Source organism: Quercus suber, unplaced genomic scaffold (genome assembly GCF_002906115.3).
Source record: "Quercus suber isolate HL8 unplaced genomic scaffold, Cork oak 2.0 scaffold_1, whole genome shotgun sequence".
Taxonomy (NCBI): Eukaryota; Viridiplantae; Streptophyta; class Magnoliopsida; order Fagales; family Fagaceae; genus Quercus; species Quercus suber.
In genome coordinates, this window is record NW_027069468.1 from 2,062,303 (window position 1) to 2,082,677 (window position 20,375).

At 36.1% G+C, this 20,375-nt stretch overlaps 1 pseudogene; it reads right to left on the bottom strand.

Moving 5' to 3' along the window:
• Positions 1-1,834: 1,834 nt before the first annotated feature.
• On the bottom strand, positions 1,835-4,126 carry LOC112037239 (probable LRR receptor-like serine/threonine-protein kinase At3g47570; annotated as a pseudogene).
• Between the last annotated feature and the right edge of the window lie 16,249 nt (positions 4,127-20,375).

Sequence of the window (20,375 nt, forward strand, 5' to 3'; positions counted from 1 at the left end):
TTGATTTTTAGTATAAGTGGGGATTGAACCCTAGATCTCTTATTTATTTTAATACGAATGATGGTTTTTCTAAAAACACCACAATATAAATTAGCACCACCGCACTTCTTAGGTGAGTTGGTACTTGGTACCTCCCCTGATACAAAATGTTTGGGGTATTAGGGGTATAAATTCAGTCTGTGGGTAGCATAACTAGTAATAGTATTTCTAACCTTTATTTAAACTAAAAAACCCACAAATGAGCTTATAAAAAAAAGTTTTAAAATTGAGCTCTTGCTAAAGGCTTTTTGGAGGGCCTTAATGCTCTTTTGATAAAATTAATTACCACACTGGTTTTTTTACCCCTTCTCTTAGTTCTTAGCACAAAGCCAAATAGACACTAATTAAGGGAACTTTTGGTTTATAAGAACTTTAGTAGCAGTATTTTTGTGTTGTAGAAATTAACAGAAAATGACTTTAGAGTTTTAAGTAATTGGCGAATTACAGTAAGTGGTGCTATAGTGGGTTCTATAGAATATAGGAGACGAAAACAGAATACACCATGTTCTGTAGCCTTTAGGTCTTTATTGTGGAATAGACCTTGGCTTCAAATGTTAATCAATAGTACATTAAACAAATAAGTTACTTTATGAAGAAAATTTATTCACTTTATACAAGAAGGGAAAATAAAAGACTTAGTGCTGAATTAAACAACTAGGGAGCTCCTTCTCAAGAGAATTAAAAAAAAAAAAAAAAAACTAGGGAGCTACAAATTATTTGCACCAATATTACATAACATAAACTTGGCAAACTATGATGGCAACCTTCATGATAAGTCATCAGCCTACCTGCGGTGAAAGAAGATAAATTTCAATATAATAAGCTTTGAATTTCAAATAATGACGATGTGGTGAGTGAGGCCTTTCCAACCGTAACAAAAATTTAAAAGATAAATATCAACTCTTTACCTACGATTTAATTTAATTTGAAAATTAAGTATCACATTTTATTTTGGTGGAATTATGATATCTCAACTCATTTAATATTTATGGAATTGGCAATCCTTTTACGTAGAAGATTTAGAATTATAGACAAGCAAGATTTATCCAACAAATTAGTTTATTTATTTATTATTTTTAAGAAAAAAAAATGATTGTCCAACAAATTGGTTATAACTTTGTAGCCTTTACAAGTTTACATCTCTATGTCACCAATTCAATACATGTGGCAATAATTTAAGCTTAAGTCATTGATAGAGATCTCTGTCTAGACTAGTAGGATATTAGCCAACTTATTGTGATCTCAGTCGTTCCAATAGTGGAAATCACCCAAATTGAAAAACCTTTTAGGCCTCTTTATTATTTTTTCTGAAAAAAAAAAATTTCAACAAGCTATATATTTAACAGATAAAAGGTACATTTAGGAATTAATTAATTGGGGTCATTCTAATCCTATGTAGTATGACAGCAGAATGAGCATATCAATTTTTAAGCAACTCCATTCTTCTCAGTTTTGCTAGGGAAAAAAGAGAGCGCTGACATGAAAGACTGTGGCCTTCTAATCACTATATGATTCCCTATCATGTGGTTTAGGTGGAGACATTACCAAATTCTATATCCCAATGAGAAAACAATATTTACCTGTAGTTTGAAGTCCTTGTCTCGTGTATGCTAGTTTTAAGAATGTTTTGTCGAATTTTATGCAACTCAGCTACAACAACATTGATGTTCATCCTTTCTCTTGGATATTGTGTGGAACAAGCAACTCCAATTTTGAGTATCAAAATTAAGCATTCTTGAATGTTGGAACTTCCATTTGGATCCTCATTTCGAGTGTCGTTCCTTGTCTCTTCCTCTTATCTTTCCCAAAAAAGAATAGGATCTACAATGTCAATGATACGTTCTGGCAAAACTACTTCAACAAAGTCATGAAGGCTTAAGTTATCTTGGAAGATACTATCAGTAGGCCTTTTTCTTGTGAACATTTCTAATAATAATATGCCATAACTATAGACATCACCATATATTGACACTTCATTTCCCATTCCATACCTTGCAATTGCACATAAAATATTATAATATAGGCATATTTTCATACAAGTAAAAGTGGTTAAGAAAAAAAACCTTACAACTTTTAAAGTTTATATATAACATATCCTATTTTCTAGATATAATAAATCCTTACTAAAACTGTCTTTTCATGCTCGAAGTTGTAGTAAGGAACTATAGGAGAAGGGAAAAGAAAAAAACTTAAAAATGTAAAATATAATTACTTGGAGGAGTATAACCAATTGTTCCTCTAACCCCTATGGAGCTTGATTGATTAGTAGAACAATCTTGGGTAGCATCATGAAGGAATGTTGCTAAGCCGAAGTCACCTACATGTCCAACCATTTCATCATCAAGAAGAATATTGCTTGGCTTGAGGTCACTATGAACAACTGGCGTTTGGCAATGATGATGAAGATAATCCAATGCACTAGCAACATCAATGGCGATATTCAGTCTTTGGAGAAGACTCAACTTCCTTGGTTCCTCAAGAGCCTCATTTGTTCTTGGAGTTGGATGTAACCACTCATCTAGATTACCATTTCCCAAGAACTCATATACCAAAACTTTAAAATCATGACCTTGAAAATCAATACTAGAACACGTTGTGAGCACCTTTACAAGATTTCGATGTCTGATGTTTCTTAAAGCTTCACACTCGGCAATGAAACTTTTGGAAGCTCCATGACGTGAAAGGTTGAAGACCTTGATAGCAACCACATGTCTACCCTGATTAAGAATTCCTTTATAAACAAACCCAAAGCTACCCACACCAATTAAATTAGCAGAAGAGAATCCATCGGTTGCATATAAGAGACTTTGGTAAGATACATTCAAAAGCGAATTTCTTGAATCACTCGAGATACTTCCATTCTTTTTCTTTCGTAAAGAATAAAAAAGTAGAAGCACCATAAACAAAGTTACTCCAAAAAGCCCAGAAGCTATAGAGATTATCAACTTCAAGGTATGGGTCAACTTCCTCGTCTTGGATTTTTTGTATTTGCATATAGGAAGTTGAAACTTAGGGATACCCCCACAAAGCTTACCATTTCCCTTTATCGAAGTTTCACTCACATTTTTGAAGACTCCGCTGGTTGGTACCTCTCCCTCAAAATGGTTGTAAGATAGATTCAAAAATTGCAAGTAGACAAAGACCTCCAAAAATTTTGGAATTTCACCAGACAAATTATTTTCAGAGAGGTCTAGAATTTGAAGACCTCTTAATGATTCTAAAGATGGAGGAATGATCCCTTGGAAGAGGTTTTTTCCCATGTATAGATATTCCAACTTTATGCAGCTTCCTAGACTTGCTGGAATTTTTCCAAAAAACATGTTTTTGGAAATATCCAATCGTTCTAGATTTATAAAATTTCTATTTCCATGGGAAGGACACCAGTAAATTGGTTGGCAGCCAAATTTAGAAAAACTAGTGAGAATGAGAGACGAATGACTTGTGAGGATATCAAACCATTGAGATTGTTATTAGCAAGATTCAAAGTAAACAGATTTTGACACATGCTTAGACTAAGAGGGATGTTGCCTTGAAGATTATTCTCGTGTAATTCCAATTGTATCAAGATTGTTAAATTTCCAATAGAGGATGGAATGTTCCCATAGAAATGATTTGTGTTTAAAGTCAAAACTTGTAACTCGTGAAGCTTTCCAATTTCATGGGGAATATTACCTGAGAATTTGTTCTACTGCATTTCGAGTCTCTCTAAATTGATCAAATTTCCTAATTCAGTAGGAATCTTTAAAGACATTTTATTACTTTCTAGAACCAATTGTGTAAGAGTAGTTGAGAAATTGCCAATGCACTTGGGCAACTCTCCCCCAAAGTTATTGTCATTTATACCCAGTACGGTCAGATAGGTGGCATTTGTCAAAGAACAAAGAAAACTCAAGTCATTTGCCCCTCCATTTCCAAGATTGTTAGAGGTAGTGGCAAAAAATGAAATTCTATTTAGCTTCTCCAAAGAAGGAACTTTCCCTCTTAGTGTATTAAGGCTCAATACAAGCACATTTAAATTTGAGTTTGAAGATTGAGGGGGGGGTGGGGGGGGGGGGAATTGTACCAAACAACCTATTTGAACCCGCATAAAAATATCTAAGCTTGGTCAGTTGGCCCAAAGAATCAGGGATAATCCCAACCAAATTATTATGATCTACAGCAAGCCCTTCGAGGAACGATAAGTTTCCAAAAGAAGGTGAGATACTTCCTGTTAGATGATTGTTGTAAATATAAAAAAATCGGAGCTTTAACAAAGGGCCAGGTGTTTCAGGGATTTCTCCTGTGAGAAGGTTATTATGGGCTGTAAGGTTGGTGCAATTGGATAAGCTGCTTGGAATTTTGCCACTAAACGTGTTATTTTGCAGTAGTAAGGATTGCAATTTGCGCAAATGACTAATTTCTGGAGGAATTTCATTATTAAAGCTATTGTTCTTAAGGGTTAGTGATGATGCCGAGAATTTCACCAGTGAGTCACACGATACCTACGCGCTTGAACGTGAACCTGCATAATACAAGGAAGAAAACCTCACAAAGAGCGTCGGTGTGGTGCCGGCCAAATACTCTCCGAAGGTTAAGTCAATAGTATTCTCACAACTCCAGAGTGCTAGAGAGGGTAAATTATGTGTACCTTGATTTGTGAGAGTATTGGCGCTTTTATAGTAGTCGAAAGTTGACCTCTTCTACTTGGAGTCGAAGTCTTTCCTTGTAGAAATTCTCTTAAGGAGCCCCAAACGTGATGGACAAGCCTCCTTCCTTATGGAGAAGATCCTCCATTAATGTATGCGGCAAACAGAATCCTCATGAGCGTGGATTGCGGAATCCTTTCCTTATAAGACTCTATGAAGTGTGTCGCAATTATACCAAGGGCTTCTCTACCTCCCTCATGTGCCTCGGACCCGCTGATAATTTATACTGGATTCTCTCCCATAGACTTGGCGATAATGGGCCCGTCCTCTAATGGACCATAGCAGATAACCGTCAGGCTCATCTCAAGCCCAAACTCAGCCTCTTCAGTTGCCCCCAAACTCAGCGAATTTGAAAACCTCACAGGGACCCTTTCATGTTGACGACCACATGTGATCCCTTGCCATTGACAAAAGTGGAAGCTACCATTCCAAGAGCTCAAAACCCCAAAAGGGTCATGAGTGATCTTGGCTTTGAACTCAAGCAACGCCAACCGGTCTGTCTCATTATTCCCGTCAGCCACAGAGGTGAGTAACAAGCCAAACCACCCGAGAAGAATAACAGTATGCATGCAGAAAGATCAGGATGGTGGAGCTGAACTCGGGTGTGAAGAAAGCCCCATGAATCTTTGTTTAACTAAAAGGTTCGTTGTATTTGAAATTGTATAAACTGTTTGTTGTGGTTGTGGTTAATTTGGCCTTTTAGCACCTTGATAAGAAGCAAATATATAGAACCGGAAGAGAGAAAATCAGTGCAAAAAATTGCGTGAAGTTCGGACCCACTTCAAAATTACTACATCAACTTGGGGATAGTTAATATTCAAGAAGTAAATTGAGGAAAGGGTAAAAGGCAGGGGAATTTGACCGTTATTAAATATTTAGTGACGACAAATTATAATACAGCATTTTATTATTTTTTGTTATTTTTTTGGCTCTTACGTACCATTGCCACAACATAATCGTGGCAAATTACAATACTGTTACATTACAAATTTTTTAAAAACAGAACCATTTGTCAAAAATGAAAAATGCATAACCTGTTGGCCAAAACAAAACATAACAAAATAACATGTTAATTTATTCCAAACTCACAAAATAACTTGTTCTAGACTTCAAAAAGTATAACATTGTCGCCCATTACAAACTTTCCAAAATATAACAAGTTATCTTGTATTGAAGAGAAATTTGGATTGAATAATGAACATAGTTCTGTTTGTTTTTGTTTTGGGAATAATATTGACACTTTTTTGGTTTTTGTTTTCATTATTTCTTGTAAAATAGAAATGGAACTAGGTTGTGGTATTTTTTTTGGAATCATGTTATGGTAAAATGCAGTAAAATTTAAACTTGCTTCGTTTTAAGGTCCGTTTGGTTGGGAGATAGAAAAGTGGGAGGATGGAAAAGTGGAAGGATAAAAAAGATTTGAAGTTTGCATATTTGAAGTTTTTATATTTTGAATTTTTATAATATTAGTTTTTATTAAAATATTTTTTAATATTTGAAGTTTACATGAAATTTATTTTTTATCATTAAACTTTGAAAATTGAAGGAGTAGAAACAATTTTTTTTTTCTTCAATAGTTAAGAGATAAAAAAAATTAAGTGAGAACGTGTAAAATTTTAAATAATATAGATGTGAAAAGCAAATTTTTTAAAATTTTATGGACAAAAAATAAATGCAAACTTTAGAGATGAAAACAATATTTTTTAGCCAAAAATTTATATTATAAATAAAATTATCTAATGGATATTTAAATAAGAAAAGTGTCACTTAAATTATCACCTTGAACCTCATACTATCTGTAGGGGTATTGGGCCCACGAGCTCATTATCCATGTATATATTGGGCCTAAGGCTTAGGCCCAAGCCGAAGACTAGAGGTCGTCCGAGAAGGAGTAAACATTGTCAAGGGAGTCCGTGTTAGTAAATGAAGAAGTTAGTTTTGATCATAACCAAGAGGGTGGGTTGAGAGTAACATATCCTCACAAGTTTTGGGTCTATCATTCTCACCAAACAACGTTGACTTGTCTGGCAACCAATTCACTGGTGTCCTTCCCATGGAAATAGGAAATTTAAAAAATATAGAACATTTGGATATTTCTGAAAATATGTTACTTGGTAAAATTCCTGCAAGTCTTGCAAGTTGTGTAAAGCTGGAGTTTCTAGCCTTGAGAAGAAACTTCTTCCAAGGGGATGTTCCTTCATCTTTGGAATCATTAAGAGGTCTTGAACATTTTGACCTTTCTAACAATAATTTTTCTGGCAAGATTACAAAATTTTTGGAGAGCTTTGATTTCTTACAATTATTGAATCTATCATACAACCATTTCAAGGGTGAGGTACCAACAACTGGAGTATTCAAGAACGCAAATGCAACTTCAATTCAAGGAAATGGTGAGCTCTGTGGCGGCATACCTAAGTTTTAGCTTCCTAAGTGCAAATACAACAAATCAAAAAAGAAGAAGTTGACTCTTACTGTGAAATTAATAATCTCTATACTTTTTGGGCTTTTTGGAGTAACTTTGATTTTATTGCTTCTACTTCTTTGCTCTTTAAGAAAAAAAAGGAAGAAAAATACCTCAATTGATTCAATAAATTTCCTTTTGAATGTATCTTACCAAAGTCTCCTAAATGCTACCAATGGATTCTCTTTTGCTAATTTAATTGGTAAGGGTAGCTTTGGGTCTGTGTATAAAGGAATTCTTGATCAAGGCAGAAATGTGGTTGCTGTCAAGGTGCTTAACCTCTCACGTCGCGGAGCTTCCAAAAGTTTCATGGCCGAGTGTGAGGCTCTAAGAAACATCAGACATCGAAACCTTGTAAAGGTACTCACAACATGTTTAGGTATTGACTATCTAAAGCTTTGGTATATGAGTTCTTGGGAAACGGCAATCTAGATGAGTGGTTGCATCCAACTCCAAGAACAAATGAGGCTATTGAGGAACCAAGGAAGTTAAGTCTTCTTCAAAGATTGAATATCGCCATTGATGTTGCTAGTGCATTGGATTATCTTCATCATTGTTGTGAAACACCAATTGTTCATTGTGACCTCAAGCCCAGTAATGTTCTTCTTGATGATGACCTTATTGGACATGTAGGCGACTTTGGCTTAGCAAGATTCCTTCATGATGTTTCCCAAGATTGTTTTGCTAATCAATCAAGCTCCATTGGGGTTAGAGGAGCAGTTGGTTATACTCCTCCAGGTAAATATATTTTATATTTCTTAAATTTAATTTTCTTTCTTTTTCCCATAGTTTCCTACTATTAATTCAAGCATGAAATGATAGATTCAATATGGATGTATTGTATCTAGAAGATAAAATTAGGGCCGACGAAATACAATTTGATGCCTAAGTCAATAATTTTAAGTGAGATTTTTAAAATAGTTAAATACAAATCAAATAATATATATTTAACTTTTTTTTTTAAATCAAAGTTTTTGCTTTTTTGAGATGCAAATTACTAATTCAGCTATTGTATTTAGGTTTTAGTGACGTCTCTTGTACAACTAATAATAATTAATTAACTTAATCAACACTCTCATATAAATTTTATTTTTGTGAAATAGTTTTGGGTTTCAATTGAATTGGATTTCTATTACCTATATTTTAATGGCCTTCTTGGAGGTGTGAGGAAAAATAAAAATAAAAATACCAAACCCACTTTTTTTCTCTTTTTTAAAATAATCTTTTGTAGCTTTGTTGTTGTTGTTGTTGTTGTTGTGGTCCTTGGGACTCTTTTATGAAATTTTATGCATACAGAACCTTAGGACTAGGCTTAAAGCTGACCCTAGATAAAATGTGTCATAACAAATTTTCACTTCTCTTTATTTTTATTTATTTTTTCTTATTACATGCCATTGAAAATAAACCTTTAATATTTGTGAGATTTGTTTTCTTTCCCTTCTTTTTCTAGTACAAATATTTGCCTATCTTACAACATATGTTACATGCAATTGCAGAGTATGGTATGAGAAATGAAGTGACATCTATAGTTACAGAATACTATAGTTAGAGATGTTCATAGGAAAGAGACCTACTGATAGCATTTTTCAAGATAATTTAAACCTTCATGACTTTGTCAAAGTAGCTTTGTCAGAATGAAAAATTGACATTATAGATCCTAATCTTCTTTGGGAAAGGCAAGAGGAAGAGACAAGGAGGATAAACAACACTCGAAATGAGGATCAAAATGGAAGTTCCAAAATTCAAGAATGCTTGATTTTGATACTTGGAATTGGAGTTGCTTGTTCCACAGAATTTCCAAGCGAAAGGATGAACATCAGTACTGTTGTAGTTGAGCTTCATAAAATTCGAGAAAGCATTCTTAAAACTAGTATACAAAGACAACGAGTCCACACTACAGGTAAATTTGTTTTTTTATTGATATATATATATATATATATATAGAATTTGGTAATGTATCCACCCACACCACATGATCTAATTAACTTAATAAAGCCATTCCAAATGTTTAAGGGAATCATATAGCAATTAGAAAGCCACTGTCCATCTTGCAAAACTAAAAAGATTGGAGCCACTTGAAATTTTATTAGTTCATTCTACTATACATAGGATTGGGAATGAGTCCAATTACTCTTCCTCTTCTTCTCTTTTGTGTGTGTGAGAGAGAGAGTTGGGTGATTTCCATTATTAATTAAAGAGACATCACAAGAAATTGGCTTACGCCCCCTATTAATCTAGACAGAGATCCCTATAAAAGACATAAGCTTAAATTATCGGCACATGTACTAAATTGCTGTGATAGACATGTAAATGCTACAAACTTTAACTAATTAATTTATTGGAGAAATCTTGCTTGTTTAAAATTCCAAATTATTATGTAATCTCTCTCATATATATATATATATATAATAAACATAATTAGATGCATATAACATTCTTAACTAAGGCTAAAAATCTTTCTCAAATAAACATATAGTTTATGGGGTAAAGTGTGCATTCACATAGTTTAAGGAGATAAATGTTTATTCTCATAGTTTAGAGGCGTAAGTGTAAAAGGAGATATAATTTAGGGAGTAAAGTGTAATTTTTCCAAAATGTCTTGCAAGGATGTTACTTGGTAAGAGTATGCAAATAGTAACACCGCGCACCCTTGGTGCGGAGGTCACTCCACAAGTATAAATACTTGTGGGGTGTGGGGGGTTAGGGCCAGGGTTTGAGTCTCCAGGAGGGAGTTTCACACACATATACACTTAGATTAGACTAGAGTAGAAATTCTATCTTGTATAAAAAAAAAAATGTATGCATAGTTCATTCTTGATTGATTCATTAAATTAATTTTTGTTATTGTGATGCAATAAATTTATTTCACATTTACATTTTTCAACTAAAGATATTAACAAACAATTTTTAAGAACATGGTAAAAAAAAATTTCATTGAAATTTACATTTGAACTAATATTAAGTTTTGGTAAGAAAATCTAGATTGTGTTTGTATATAGAACTATATATTTAAGTATTAGGTATTTTTTATGATAGATATGTATGATATCTTCTAACTAAATGGATTGCTAATTCCATAAATATTAAAGGGTAAAGTACACCACCCTCCATTGACGTTTATCGTAATGACACTCTTCACTTGAGATTTATATAAATGCAACAGCTAAGTCCATGCCTCTCAAACTATGATTTCACTAATAGAATATTTCATTTTAAAAATATATTCTTATTCAAACTTGGAAAAAATGATAGTACTCCCCACCCTTGAGATATGTATTAACTATTACATTTATATAAACATTAAGGAATGAGTGTCATATGTCATTTCATAAAAAATAAGAAGGGGAGTGTCATTTCATAAAACTTTAACGAAGGTTGGTGTAATTTAGTAAATATCAAATGAGTTTGGATTTCATAATTCCACAAATTAACTTTATTGCATTTTAAAATTTCTTAAAGGTGTTAAAAAAAAAATTGATGCTTAATTTACCAATTAAATTGTAGCCTTGTAGGTAATGGCTTAATGAATATCTTTTAAATTGTAGGGGAACAGCTTAGTCACAAGTCACTACTACGTCATTTTTAGAAATTCAAAGCTTATTATTCTAATTCATTGAAATTTATCTTCCTTTACCACAGGTGCACAAGGTTGATGACTTATTATGAAGGTAGCCAGCATAGTTTGTCAAGTTTATGATACATTATATTGGAGCAAATAATTTGTGTAATTCAGCAATCATGTCTTTAATGTACTATATTTGTTAATTCAGCAATCATATTTCTGGCTTGGCTTAAAGATCTGATGTATTTTCTCTCTGTGGTTTCAACAAAAAGGCTTAGTCTTTAGATGCCTAGGAAATTTAGATCTGCCTCTATTTGAAGATTTTCATTATTTGAATTATTTTGATTCATCGAAAATATGTTCCACCACAATTTGTTTCTGTATTTAAGGCTAATTTAGCCAGTTTTTCTTAATCTATTGATCTATGATTTCCCCCTCAAAAAAAAAAAAAAAAATCACTGTTATTTGTCAAATATTATAAAAAAATTTTAATTAAAAAAAATCAATTAAAGATCTTTGTGGCAAATTAATCTATTGATCTATGATTTCCCCCTCAAAAAAAAAAAAAAAAATCACTGTTATTTGTCAAATATTATAAAAAAATTTTAATTAAAAAAAATCAATTAAAGATCTTTGTGGCAAAAAAAATCAATTAAAGACCTTTTAATTTGTAAAAATTTTGTACCTTTAGCATTTTCCACCTTTTAAAGGCCACAAAAAATTAATAGTTTAAATTTAAAATAAAATATATAAGCCCAAAAAAATTAGCTCAACAACAAAAATTACCAATAATAAAATTAAAAAAAAAAAATTAAGCCCCATTGACTGATTTTACACAAAACAAACAACCTAGCCCTCTAAAAAGTTTTAAACAAAATAATTTTTTCCTTATCCAGCACGCACACAACAAAGACACCAAAAAAAATTCTCAATGATTAAGCAGTAGAGTTAGAGGCCAGAGCTGCCGCACACAGTGAGCAGCAAAGCCGCCCCCTAACTCCAAGTCCTGACTCTGTCCTCGGTTGAAACTATCTCTAAAAAAAAAAAACTTGCACAGTTGCACATGACCATCAATAAAAATAAACATCTCAAATCCTAAGTGTGTGGGAATACGTTAGCTGAATGAGAAATAGACACTTGTGGAATTTTCATTCACAACCAAAAAAAGAAAAAGTGGTGTGTCTTGATGTTTGTAATGGTTAAGATTCTCCATGGAAACATCTCAAATCCTAAGCGTGTGATAGTGATCGAACCAAGAGGCTGAAGCCACAGAACTAATAGGCATGACTCATGAGCATGACCAAGAAGACCTTTCCTGCTTGTTACATCGAGTCCTTGTTCGGTACATATTTACAAGAAATGTCTTGATTACATGACACAGCACACCAATGACTTTCATCAGCTCCAGCATTCTAGGAGCTACTAATCGTGCGGAAAACTTTTCCATCTTTGCTATCATGCTTGGCTTAATTCTGTAAAACAAGTAAAACAGATCAAAATTACTCATTTGTTAAATTGCTCATTTAACAAATTCACCACCACCATCAGTCCTTAAAGTTTTGATTTTGGTATTAAACTGATTCTCAACAAGAGACTTAAAATGAACAAACACACTAAAGGCATTAGATTTCTGTTTAAGCAAAAACAACCATGTAAAACGAGTAAAATCATCAACAAATATCACATAAAACCTGTGATCAAGCACAAAAACAAAAGGAGTAGGACCCCAAACATCAAAGTGAGTTAATTCCAAAGGAAAAGTAGTACTAGATACATGTTTTGGAAAAGAAGATCTGTGCATCTTAGCACTTATACAAGAAACACATTGTGAGACAAATGTCGCTAGAAGAAGAAATGGTAACAGAAGGTACATCATTTAAGGTAGAATGTAAAATCTTGGAACAAGGATGCCCAAGTCTTTGGTGCTAAAGCAAAGCTTGAGCAGAAACAGTAGCAAAACACTTGGAATTGAAAGAGGATGTAGATGAAGATCAATTAGAAGCAAATGGTGGTATAGGATAGACCCCATCTTTACTCAACCCCTTGTATAGGACTTTCCCGTAGGTAAATCCTGAATTGAGAACTGATAAGCATCAAAATAACAAAAGGCATTATTTTGCAAACAAAGCTTATGCACTGAAAGTAAATTTGAAGCAATTTGTGGTACCCTAAGAGTAACCACATCAGTGGTTGCAAAATCTTGCAAAATACAAAAAGTAGTTCATTTTACAAATTTTAACCAAAAAAACACACATATCAGTAGGTGTAAAATTGTGCATAAATGCAGAAGTGCTACAGTAATCAAGAGAGCATTAAGTCCCTCCAACAGCATGTAATCAAGACATTTCTTGTAAATATGGACTGAACAAGGATTTGGTGTAACAAGTAGGAAAGGTCTTCTTGGTCATGCTCATGAGTCATGCCTATCAGTTTTGTGGCTTCATCCTCTTGGTTCGATCACTATCACACGCTTAGGATTTGAGATGTTTCCATGGAGAATCTTAACCATTACAAACATCAAGACACACCACTTTTTTTTGGGGTTGTGAATGAAAATTCAACAAGTGTCTATTTCTCATTCATCTAACGTATTCCCACATTTTTAAAAAATATATATTTTGTGGCTAAAATACAATTTAGTCCCTCAAAATTTGCATGAGTTGTTAATTTGGTACCTAAAGTTTTAAAATTATCAATTTCTTACCCCATGTTTACAAATGTGGTCAATACAATCGTTCTGGTAACCATTATTATTGATTCCGTTCTGTTCCGGCCGGAACGGTCAGAATTTTTCGTACTGGTATGCAAACCGGTACCGGAATACCCCACGTTCCACCTTGGGTCAAATTTCGGGCCGTTTCGGGCCATTCCGGTCATTCCGGTCAATTGTGGCCAATTTCGGCCAAGATGCAAATTTCGGCCGGTACCGGATTTGGCCTATTATTTAAAAAAAAAAAAGAAAAAAAAAAAAGAAAAAGAAAAAAAGAGTAAAGGTCCAATGGGTGCTGGTAGTTCTTGGGAGTTCTTTTGATGATGAATTTGATCCTTCTCTCATGGATGATGATGAGGAGGAGGAGTAAATCTTGTATTTTTTGATATTTAGTTATTGTCTTGTAAATCTTCTTATTGTGTGATGTTAAATTGATGTTATATTGATATTTAAGACTTAAGAGTTAAGACTAAATGATTTGTATTATTTGATATTTAGTTATTTATTTATTAGAATTGACAATTTTATGTTCAACAAGAATATATATAAATTATTTTTTAAGAACCCCGAAACACCCTGAAACTATACGCCGAAATCGGCCGGTACCGAAATATTCCATTCCACTGGACAAACCGAAACGGGGTCCGAAACGATATTAATAACAATGCTGGTAACTTGTGCCTCCCTTAAGTGCATATAATGACACCATTTTTGTGTAAAATTTACTAACAATTTTATTTATTTATTTTTATTGATGGTCATGTGCAACCTTTTATTAGAGATAGTTTCAACTAGGGACGGAGTCAAGACTTGGAGTTAGGGGCCGGTTTTGTTGCTTGTTGTGTGCAGTGGCTTTGGCCTTTGACTCTACTACTTAACCATTGAGAATTTTTTTTTGGTATCTGTTGCATGAATGCTGGATAAGGAAAGAATTATTTTGTTTAAAACTTTTTAAAGGACCAGGTTGTTTGTTTTGAGTAAAATAAGTTGATTGGGCTTAATTTTTTTTTTTTAAACTTTACTATTGGTAATTTTTGTTGTTGAGCTAATTTTTTTGGACTTATATATTTTATTTTAAATTTAATCTATTAAATTTTTTATGGCTTGTGGAAGGTGGAAAATGCTAAAGTTACAAAATTTTTACAAATTGGTAATGTGGTAAGTGATTATTGGTAAATAAAAATTGATGTAAGTGTGCAAACTAATAAGAATTTGTTACCTCAATAGTTTGTAAAAATATTGTAGAAAAGTTTGTGACTATAACATTACTCTTAAAAGAATTGATGACACTTGTAGGGGCCTATTTTGCGTTATGCGTTGGGTTGGGTTGCCTCCTGCAGTAATGGGCCTGAAGATTTTCTGAGTAAGGGAGTCAAGACCGGTCCAATTGTAACTCAACTTGGGTCGGCTTGTGCACAAACTATGCCTCGTCTGCCAAGAGTGTGCTTACAGCAGACAGAACTGTTAGGTTCTAAAGATTTAGGAATTTATGTATTTAGAACTCTAATGTGTAATGTTGGCAAACCATGATCAAAACAATATGTTTAGTCTTGTTTAGGCTTGCTCAAAGTTTTTTAATTTATGTAAAGTTGGAATTGAGAGGCTGCAGATGCATTGGTGCATTTCGACCTGGCTCGATCGATCGAAAGTTAGACTCGATCGATCGAAAGTTGGCCAGAATGTTTTTTTTGCAGAATTTCCAATTCAGCCCTATCTCATTAAACGTTTAGGATTTTATGTTTTTGCCCTAGGTATATAAGGCAAAACCCTAGCCACATTTTTGAGAGTTGCTCTGGTTGTATTGTTGCTCATACTTTGTGGTTTGTGTGAATCTCTTGTGAGATCATTGATGAGCTTTCCTTCACATAAACTTAGGGTTTTCAAGGTAGAGATTACTTCAACATCTTGATGATCAACTCAGTTGCTGCCATTGGAGCTTAAAGAATAACAAGCGTGGGTGCTTGTATCTTGTGGAGAATCCAAGAAAGAAGGAGTCCGTGGATTCGGAGCTTGCACGTGGTCGTGTCAGTAAGTTCTACTGGTAGGTAGCATTAGGAAGTCAAGCGGGGAGCTTGTAAGTCCTTTTGTATGAACTTCGATTTTTTCAAGATAGTGGATTCAAGTTTACCTTAAGGATAGCTAGGTCAAATCCTCCCTAGGTTTTTACTGTGTGGTTTCCTAAGTTATCATATCATCGTGTTATTTACTTTTCTGCTACTTTATATTCTTGATATGATTGTGTGTTTGTGATAACCTAGACTTGCATAATTTGACTAAGTTAATCACTTGGCTAATTAACTAGGTTAATCTGGTTGGGTTAAGGGGTCTAAAACTGTTCAAGAACTGTTTCAGATGAGTTATGCTAGGTAGATATAATAATAATAACAAAAACAGAGTATTCTGACTATTTTAACAGAAAATGGCCAAGTAATCCCTATTTATGAGACATAATCATAGTGATAACAATGATTTTTACAAAGAAAGTGAAGGATTAAGTGATAATATGAGTTAATCGAAAAATAAATATGAAGTCAAGTTTGAGTCCGTAGAGGCAAAGACCAAAGAGGAAGAACGCCTCCTCTCAATGCAACTAATATTCCAGGAAAAGATCCTGCCGTGGGGATTAATAACTTTGAGGGAACCAGACCTAAATGGTTAGTGCCTAAAGGAATCTTCTTTTTGTTTTACTTGTCTCAAAGAGAGTGGGATTTTGAGGGGGAGAGAGGGAAATCGACCTACTGGTGCATGCCCATTATATTGTCTTTCTTTGTTTTCTGTTTTCTCTCTTATCTTTTTTCTTTCCCTTGTTTTTCCCTTTTTTTTTTCTTTTTTACTTCGTGATATACTCTGTTTTTCGATCCTTTTTTCAGGGCACGGCAAGGGTCCTTTTATAATGCCTGCCGTGACCATATTTTACCACTTTGCCCCTTAACCACCTTTGTCTGGCCTGGGCGTACTTGCTGACCACCAAAGGGTTTATCTGTGTGCCACTCACCCTTGCCAGACGGAGGCAGGTTTGTTTCATTTGTTATTTCGCCGTGGCACTCTTTCCTGCCACGGTGTAAGTGTTTTCTCTCTCTCACCCTTATGGCATGCACCTAACGATTCCCCCCTCAACCTTGCCTCTTTTGGGTGGTCTGTCATCTCAGCAGGACATACCTCCCAAAAGGGCTTGGGCAAGAGCCACAGAATAGGTCCTTTCCCCTCTTCCCACCACCAAACCATACCCCCTTACCTCTTACCTCTGACCCATGACCCCATAACATCCCATATTGGCTGGGTACAGACTGGTGGTACCTGGGCCTTGCGCATGCTACCCTTTCATGTATATCCAAAATCTACCTGCTGCCCATGCATTTGCCGCGGTCTGGAGCCTTGTTTACACAGTCTGCCGCACTTCTTCGTTCTTTCATGTGGGCTGTTTTAGAGTTCACTATTCCTTTAGGGACTGGGCTTCACGTTTCTCTCAGCTCATTTCTTAATTGCTATTATGTCCTGCCATACTATTTTGTCATTCCTGTTGCAATGACTTGATCCTGTTGGGCCTCTTTTAGACCTGTCGTTTACTCTCTTCCCCAAATGGCTTTGGATGGCCATGGGCTTTCTTAATTAGGGGCTCCTGTGTCCCTTTTGTTTTCCCTTGGGCATCCTCGATCCATTTACTTATTTTGGGCTTTCTCGTCCCTTTTCCTAACTTTGTGTTCCCATGGGCTTTTACTTACTTCATTGGGCTTCCTCGACTCAATTACTTCATACTCATCCTTGGGGTTTGTAAACCTACCAACAATCCCCTACTCTCTTTGCATAAATTACTTTGAGCCTACTGCGGCTCATTCTTACTTTTTCACATCATACACTGCCCATGAGTTTGTTATTCTCTCTTTCCGGGCCTTTTGAGCCCATTTGCTTCCTCAAGGCCCATTTATTTATTTTATGGACCTGTGACCCATTATTCCTACCGCTTAGGCATAATGGTTTTATTATATGCCTGCCACTTCTATTTGCTACCTGCATTGCTGGGTTAGGCCTCCTTCCTTCTATTTGTGTTTTACAAAAATGACCCTCAACATTTAGCCCCCTGAACATATGGAGCGTTCCTGCGGTTCATATGTGAATAAAAGACCTTCTTGTCCCTTTCGCTTTCCTTCTTTCTTTTCCTTTGCGGGCTTTTTAAACTATGGACTCCTTCTCATATATATATTTCTTTTCCTGCCGTGAACAGTAGTGACTCTTCAAATTTCCCAAAATGGTTGTTGCTTTAAGACATAACCGCCGCCTCATTAATTTCATTCTTTTCTTTATGGCTGACCAGTCGCCTCCCTTCATGCTAGCATTAATAACTCAGGTATTTAAGAAGAGAGTCCCTTTTCAACACAGACATAAACTCCTTCTATTCCAAAATATCCTACATGTTTTCCTTCCTTCACTGTTTTCTTCTTTTCGAACACCCATACCCATTTTACTCCGAACAAGCCCTTTCACTATGGCACCAGTGAAAACCTAAGCCTCTTCCCGCCGTAAAGGGAAAGAGGCCGTTTTCGAACCTCCTGCCAAACAAGAGGTAGGCGAAGAGGCCGTGCACTTCGAATCAGACCACTCTGATGAGGAAGAGGCACTGCGTGACCCAGATAGTGAATGCGCCCCTCTGATCGATCCTTGGTATAATGTCAGTCCTCACTTCCCCAAGATTCCTGGTGACTATGTGTCGCCGCCGCCGGGCCGCGTGTGGCTCACTCTTTCCCGGCGAAACCCCAATTTTTCTTGGGCCCTGGTGTCTTCCTCTATCTCCGATCTAGTCATTCGTCAAGGCGTTGTGCTCCTTATGCCTATCCTTTTCGAATTTGGGTCAGGTACTGCCTCGGGTTAGAAGGAGTGGGTTGATAGCGAGTTATTTGATACGGGTTTTATGGGTTTGCTTCAGCGGGCCGGTGTTCTGAAGGCCATTGTCTTATCTCGAAGTCTATCCAATTTTCGAGACCTCTACAACCTTCGCCATTTGGTTCGCCGGTGGTGCGCCACTACCCACACATTCTTATTTTCCTGCGGCGAACTCACCATTACTCTTGAGGACGTGGCTAATAAGTTACTTTTGCCAGCTTTCGGCGATGTTGATCCTGCCACCATAGAACTTTCTCCAGAAGAAGAGGCCATTGAAGTTGAGTTGAAGAAAAGGATGACCGAAAATGCTAAGTTATCGTATTGGGTTAGTTCTTCTTCCAAATTTTTTGCTATTGCTCGCCGTGCGGCTTTCGTTACTTTTTGGCTTTGCAGGTTTGTCTTTGGGTCCCACCCCATTATGCCATAGAGCCTTTGTTTTTTTGTTTGGCCATAAAAATATTTGCTAGGGTGAGTCTGCCGCTGGCCCCTATGTTCTTGGGGCATCTGTATGTCCAACTAGATATTCTGCGGAGTGACGAGAGTCAAGCTGGCTCTTGTCACATAGTCACTTCCTCTGTTTATAGCACCATCTTGCAGCAGTTGTTATTCGAGCGTTATGCCCAATACTTGGCAAAGTGTAGGCCCATCTGCTTTGCTAAAGAGAAGTACCATTCCTGCCCGCAGGTAATTACTGACTTCTGCGGCAGATTTGAGCCTGATTTTTCTCTGGCTTTTCGTTGGTTTGGTTTGAAGCTTGTTGATTATTCCATTGTTGAGTCCTTTGACGAAGGTGTTGGTTTCTCCTGGAGAGCTTATAGACATTTGAGTTCGGGTTATACATGCGTTGATTCTGCTATGGGTTCATTTGTTGATACTGTTGGTACTACTACCCCTTTAGCCGGTTTTGATGAGATGGGTATCACCTATTTGGCAACCACCAACGTCGGATGGTTGCCCTATTTGGCCGATGAAGGTGTCAGGTTTGTCCATTATCCTGCCAACTGGGTAAGGAGGCAATTTGGGCTGGATTAGGACATTTCTGATGACCTTTCCTTCCTCGCAGAGTCTCCTACTTCAATTAGACATTTTCTGCGACACACTGCTTTTGATTTTTGGAGATGGCATTTTAGTGCAGTCACAGTTTTTGGCTCGCTGAGAGAGGGCCTTTGCACCCCTGCTATGCATGGATACTGGCAGGCTGTAATGACCTCGTTTGAGTAAGAGTTGGCTGGTAGTTGCGGTTTCTCTCTCATACCTCCTGAGGACTTAGCATGGTTGTCTCTCCCAATCCTCAGTTGCTCCTTCCTTCCAAGTCTGTGTTGGCATATGCCAGGAAACAGAACTGGTCCGCCAACTTTGAATGGGATGAGGAGAAGAAGGGATGGTATTGACACACAGGTGATTACCCTCCAGGTTGGGAAAAGAAGGTTAAAGTGATAAATATTCCTACACCAGCCAAGAAAGTTCCTGCCAAACTTAAATTTGCCAGCAAGCCCAAGTCTGCCACTCCTCAGCATTCCATAAGTGCTACTCCTGCCAGCAGAACACGAGGCAGTAAGAGGAAGACAACTCCCCATCCTGCGCCTGCCGTTCAGTGGAGAGTACGTCACTTTAAAAACTTTTTTCTTTGCTCTGTCTTTCAAGTACACATATATACTTCTTCTTTTTTCGACTTTTCCTGAATTCTGACATGCTTGTTGACTTCTTTCTTTGACTCTGTCTCTTATCTCCCTTTTCCTTTGCAGTCTAAGTACAAGGAGGATACGTCAGCCACCCGTCTCATTATGCTCGAGGAACCTGAATCGGAGGTACATTTACTCTTTCTCCTTCTCTCTTCTTTTTCTTTTTTATATATTCGCATGTGTTCAGTCTGCTACATGCTTTTGGTTACCTCATTCGCCCAAAAGTTACTTTGATCTTCATACCTCCTTTTTGTCTTTTAGGATGAGCTTGAGCCTCTTTCTATATATCGCCATACTGCCGAGGAGCTTTCTGCCCCCATGGGCACACCTATTGAGGGCCTTTTTGGTGGGGTTGAGT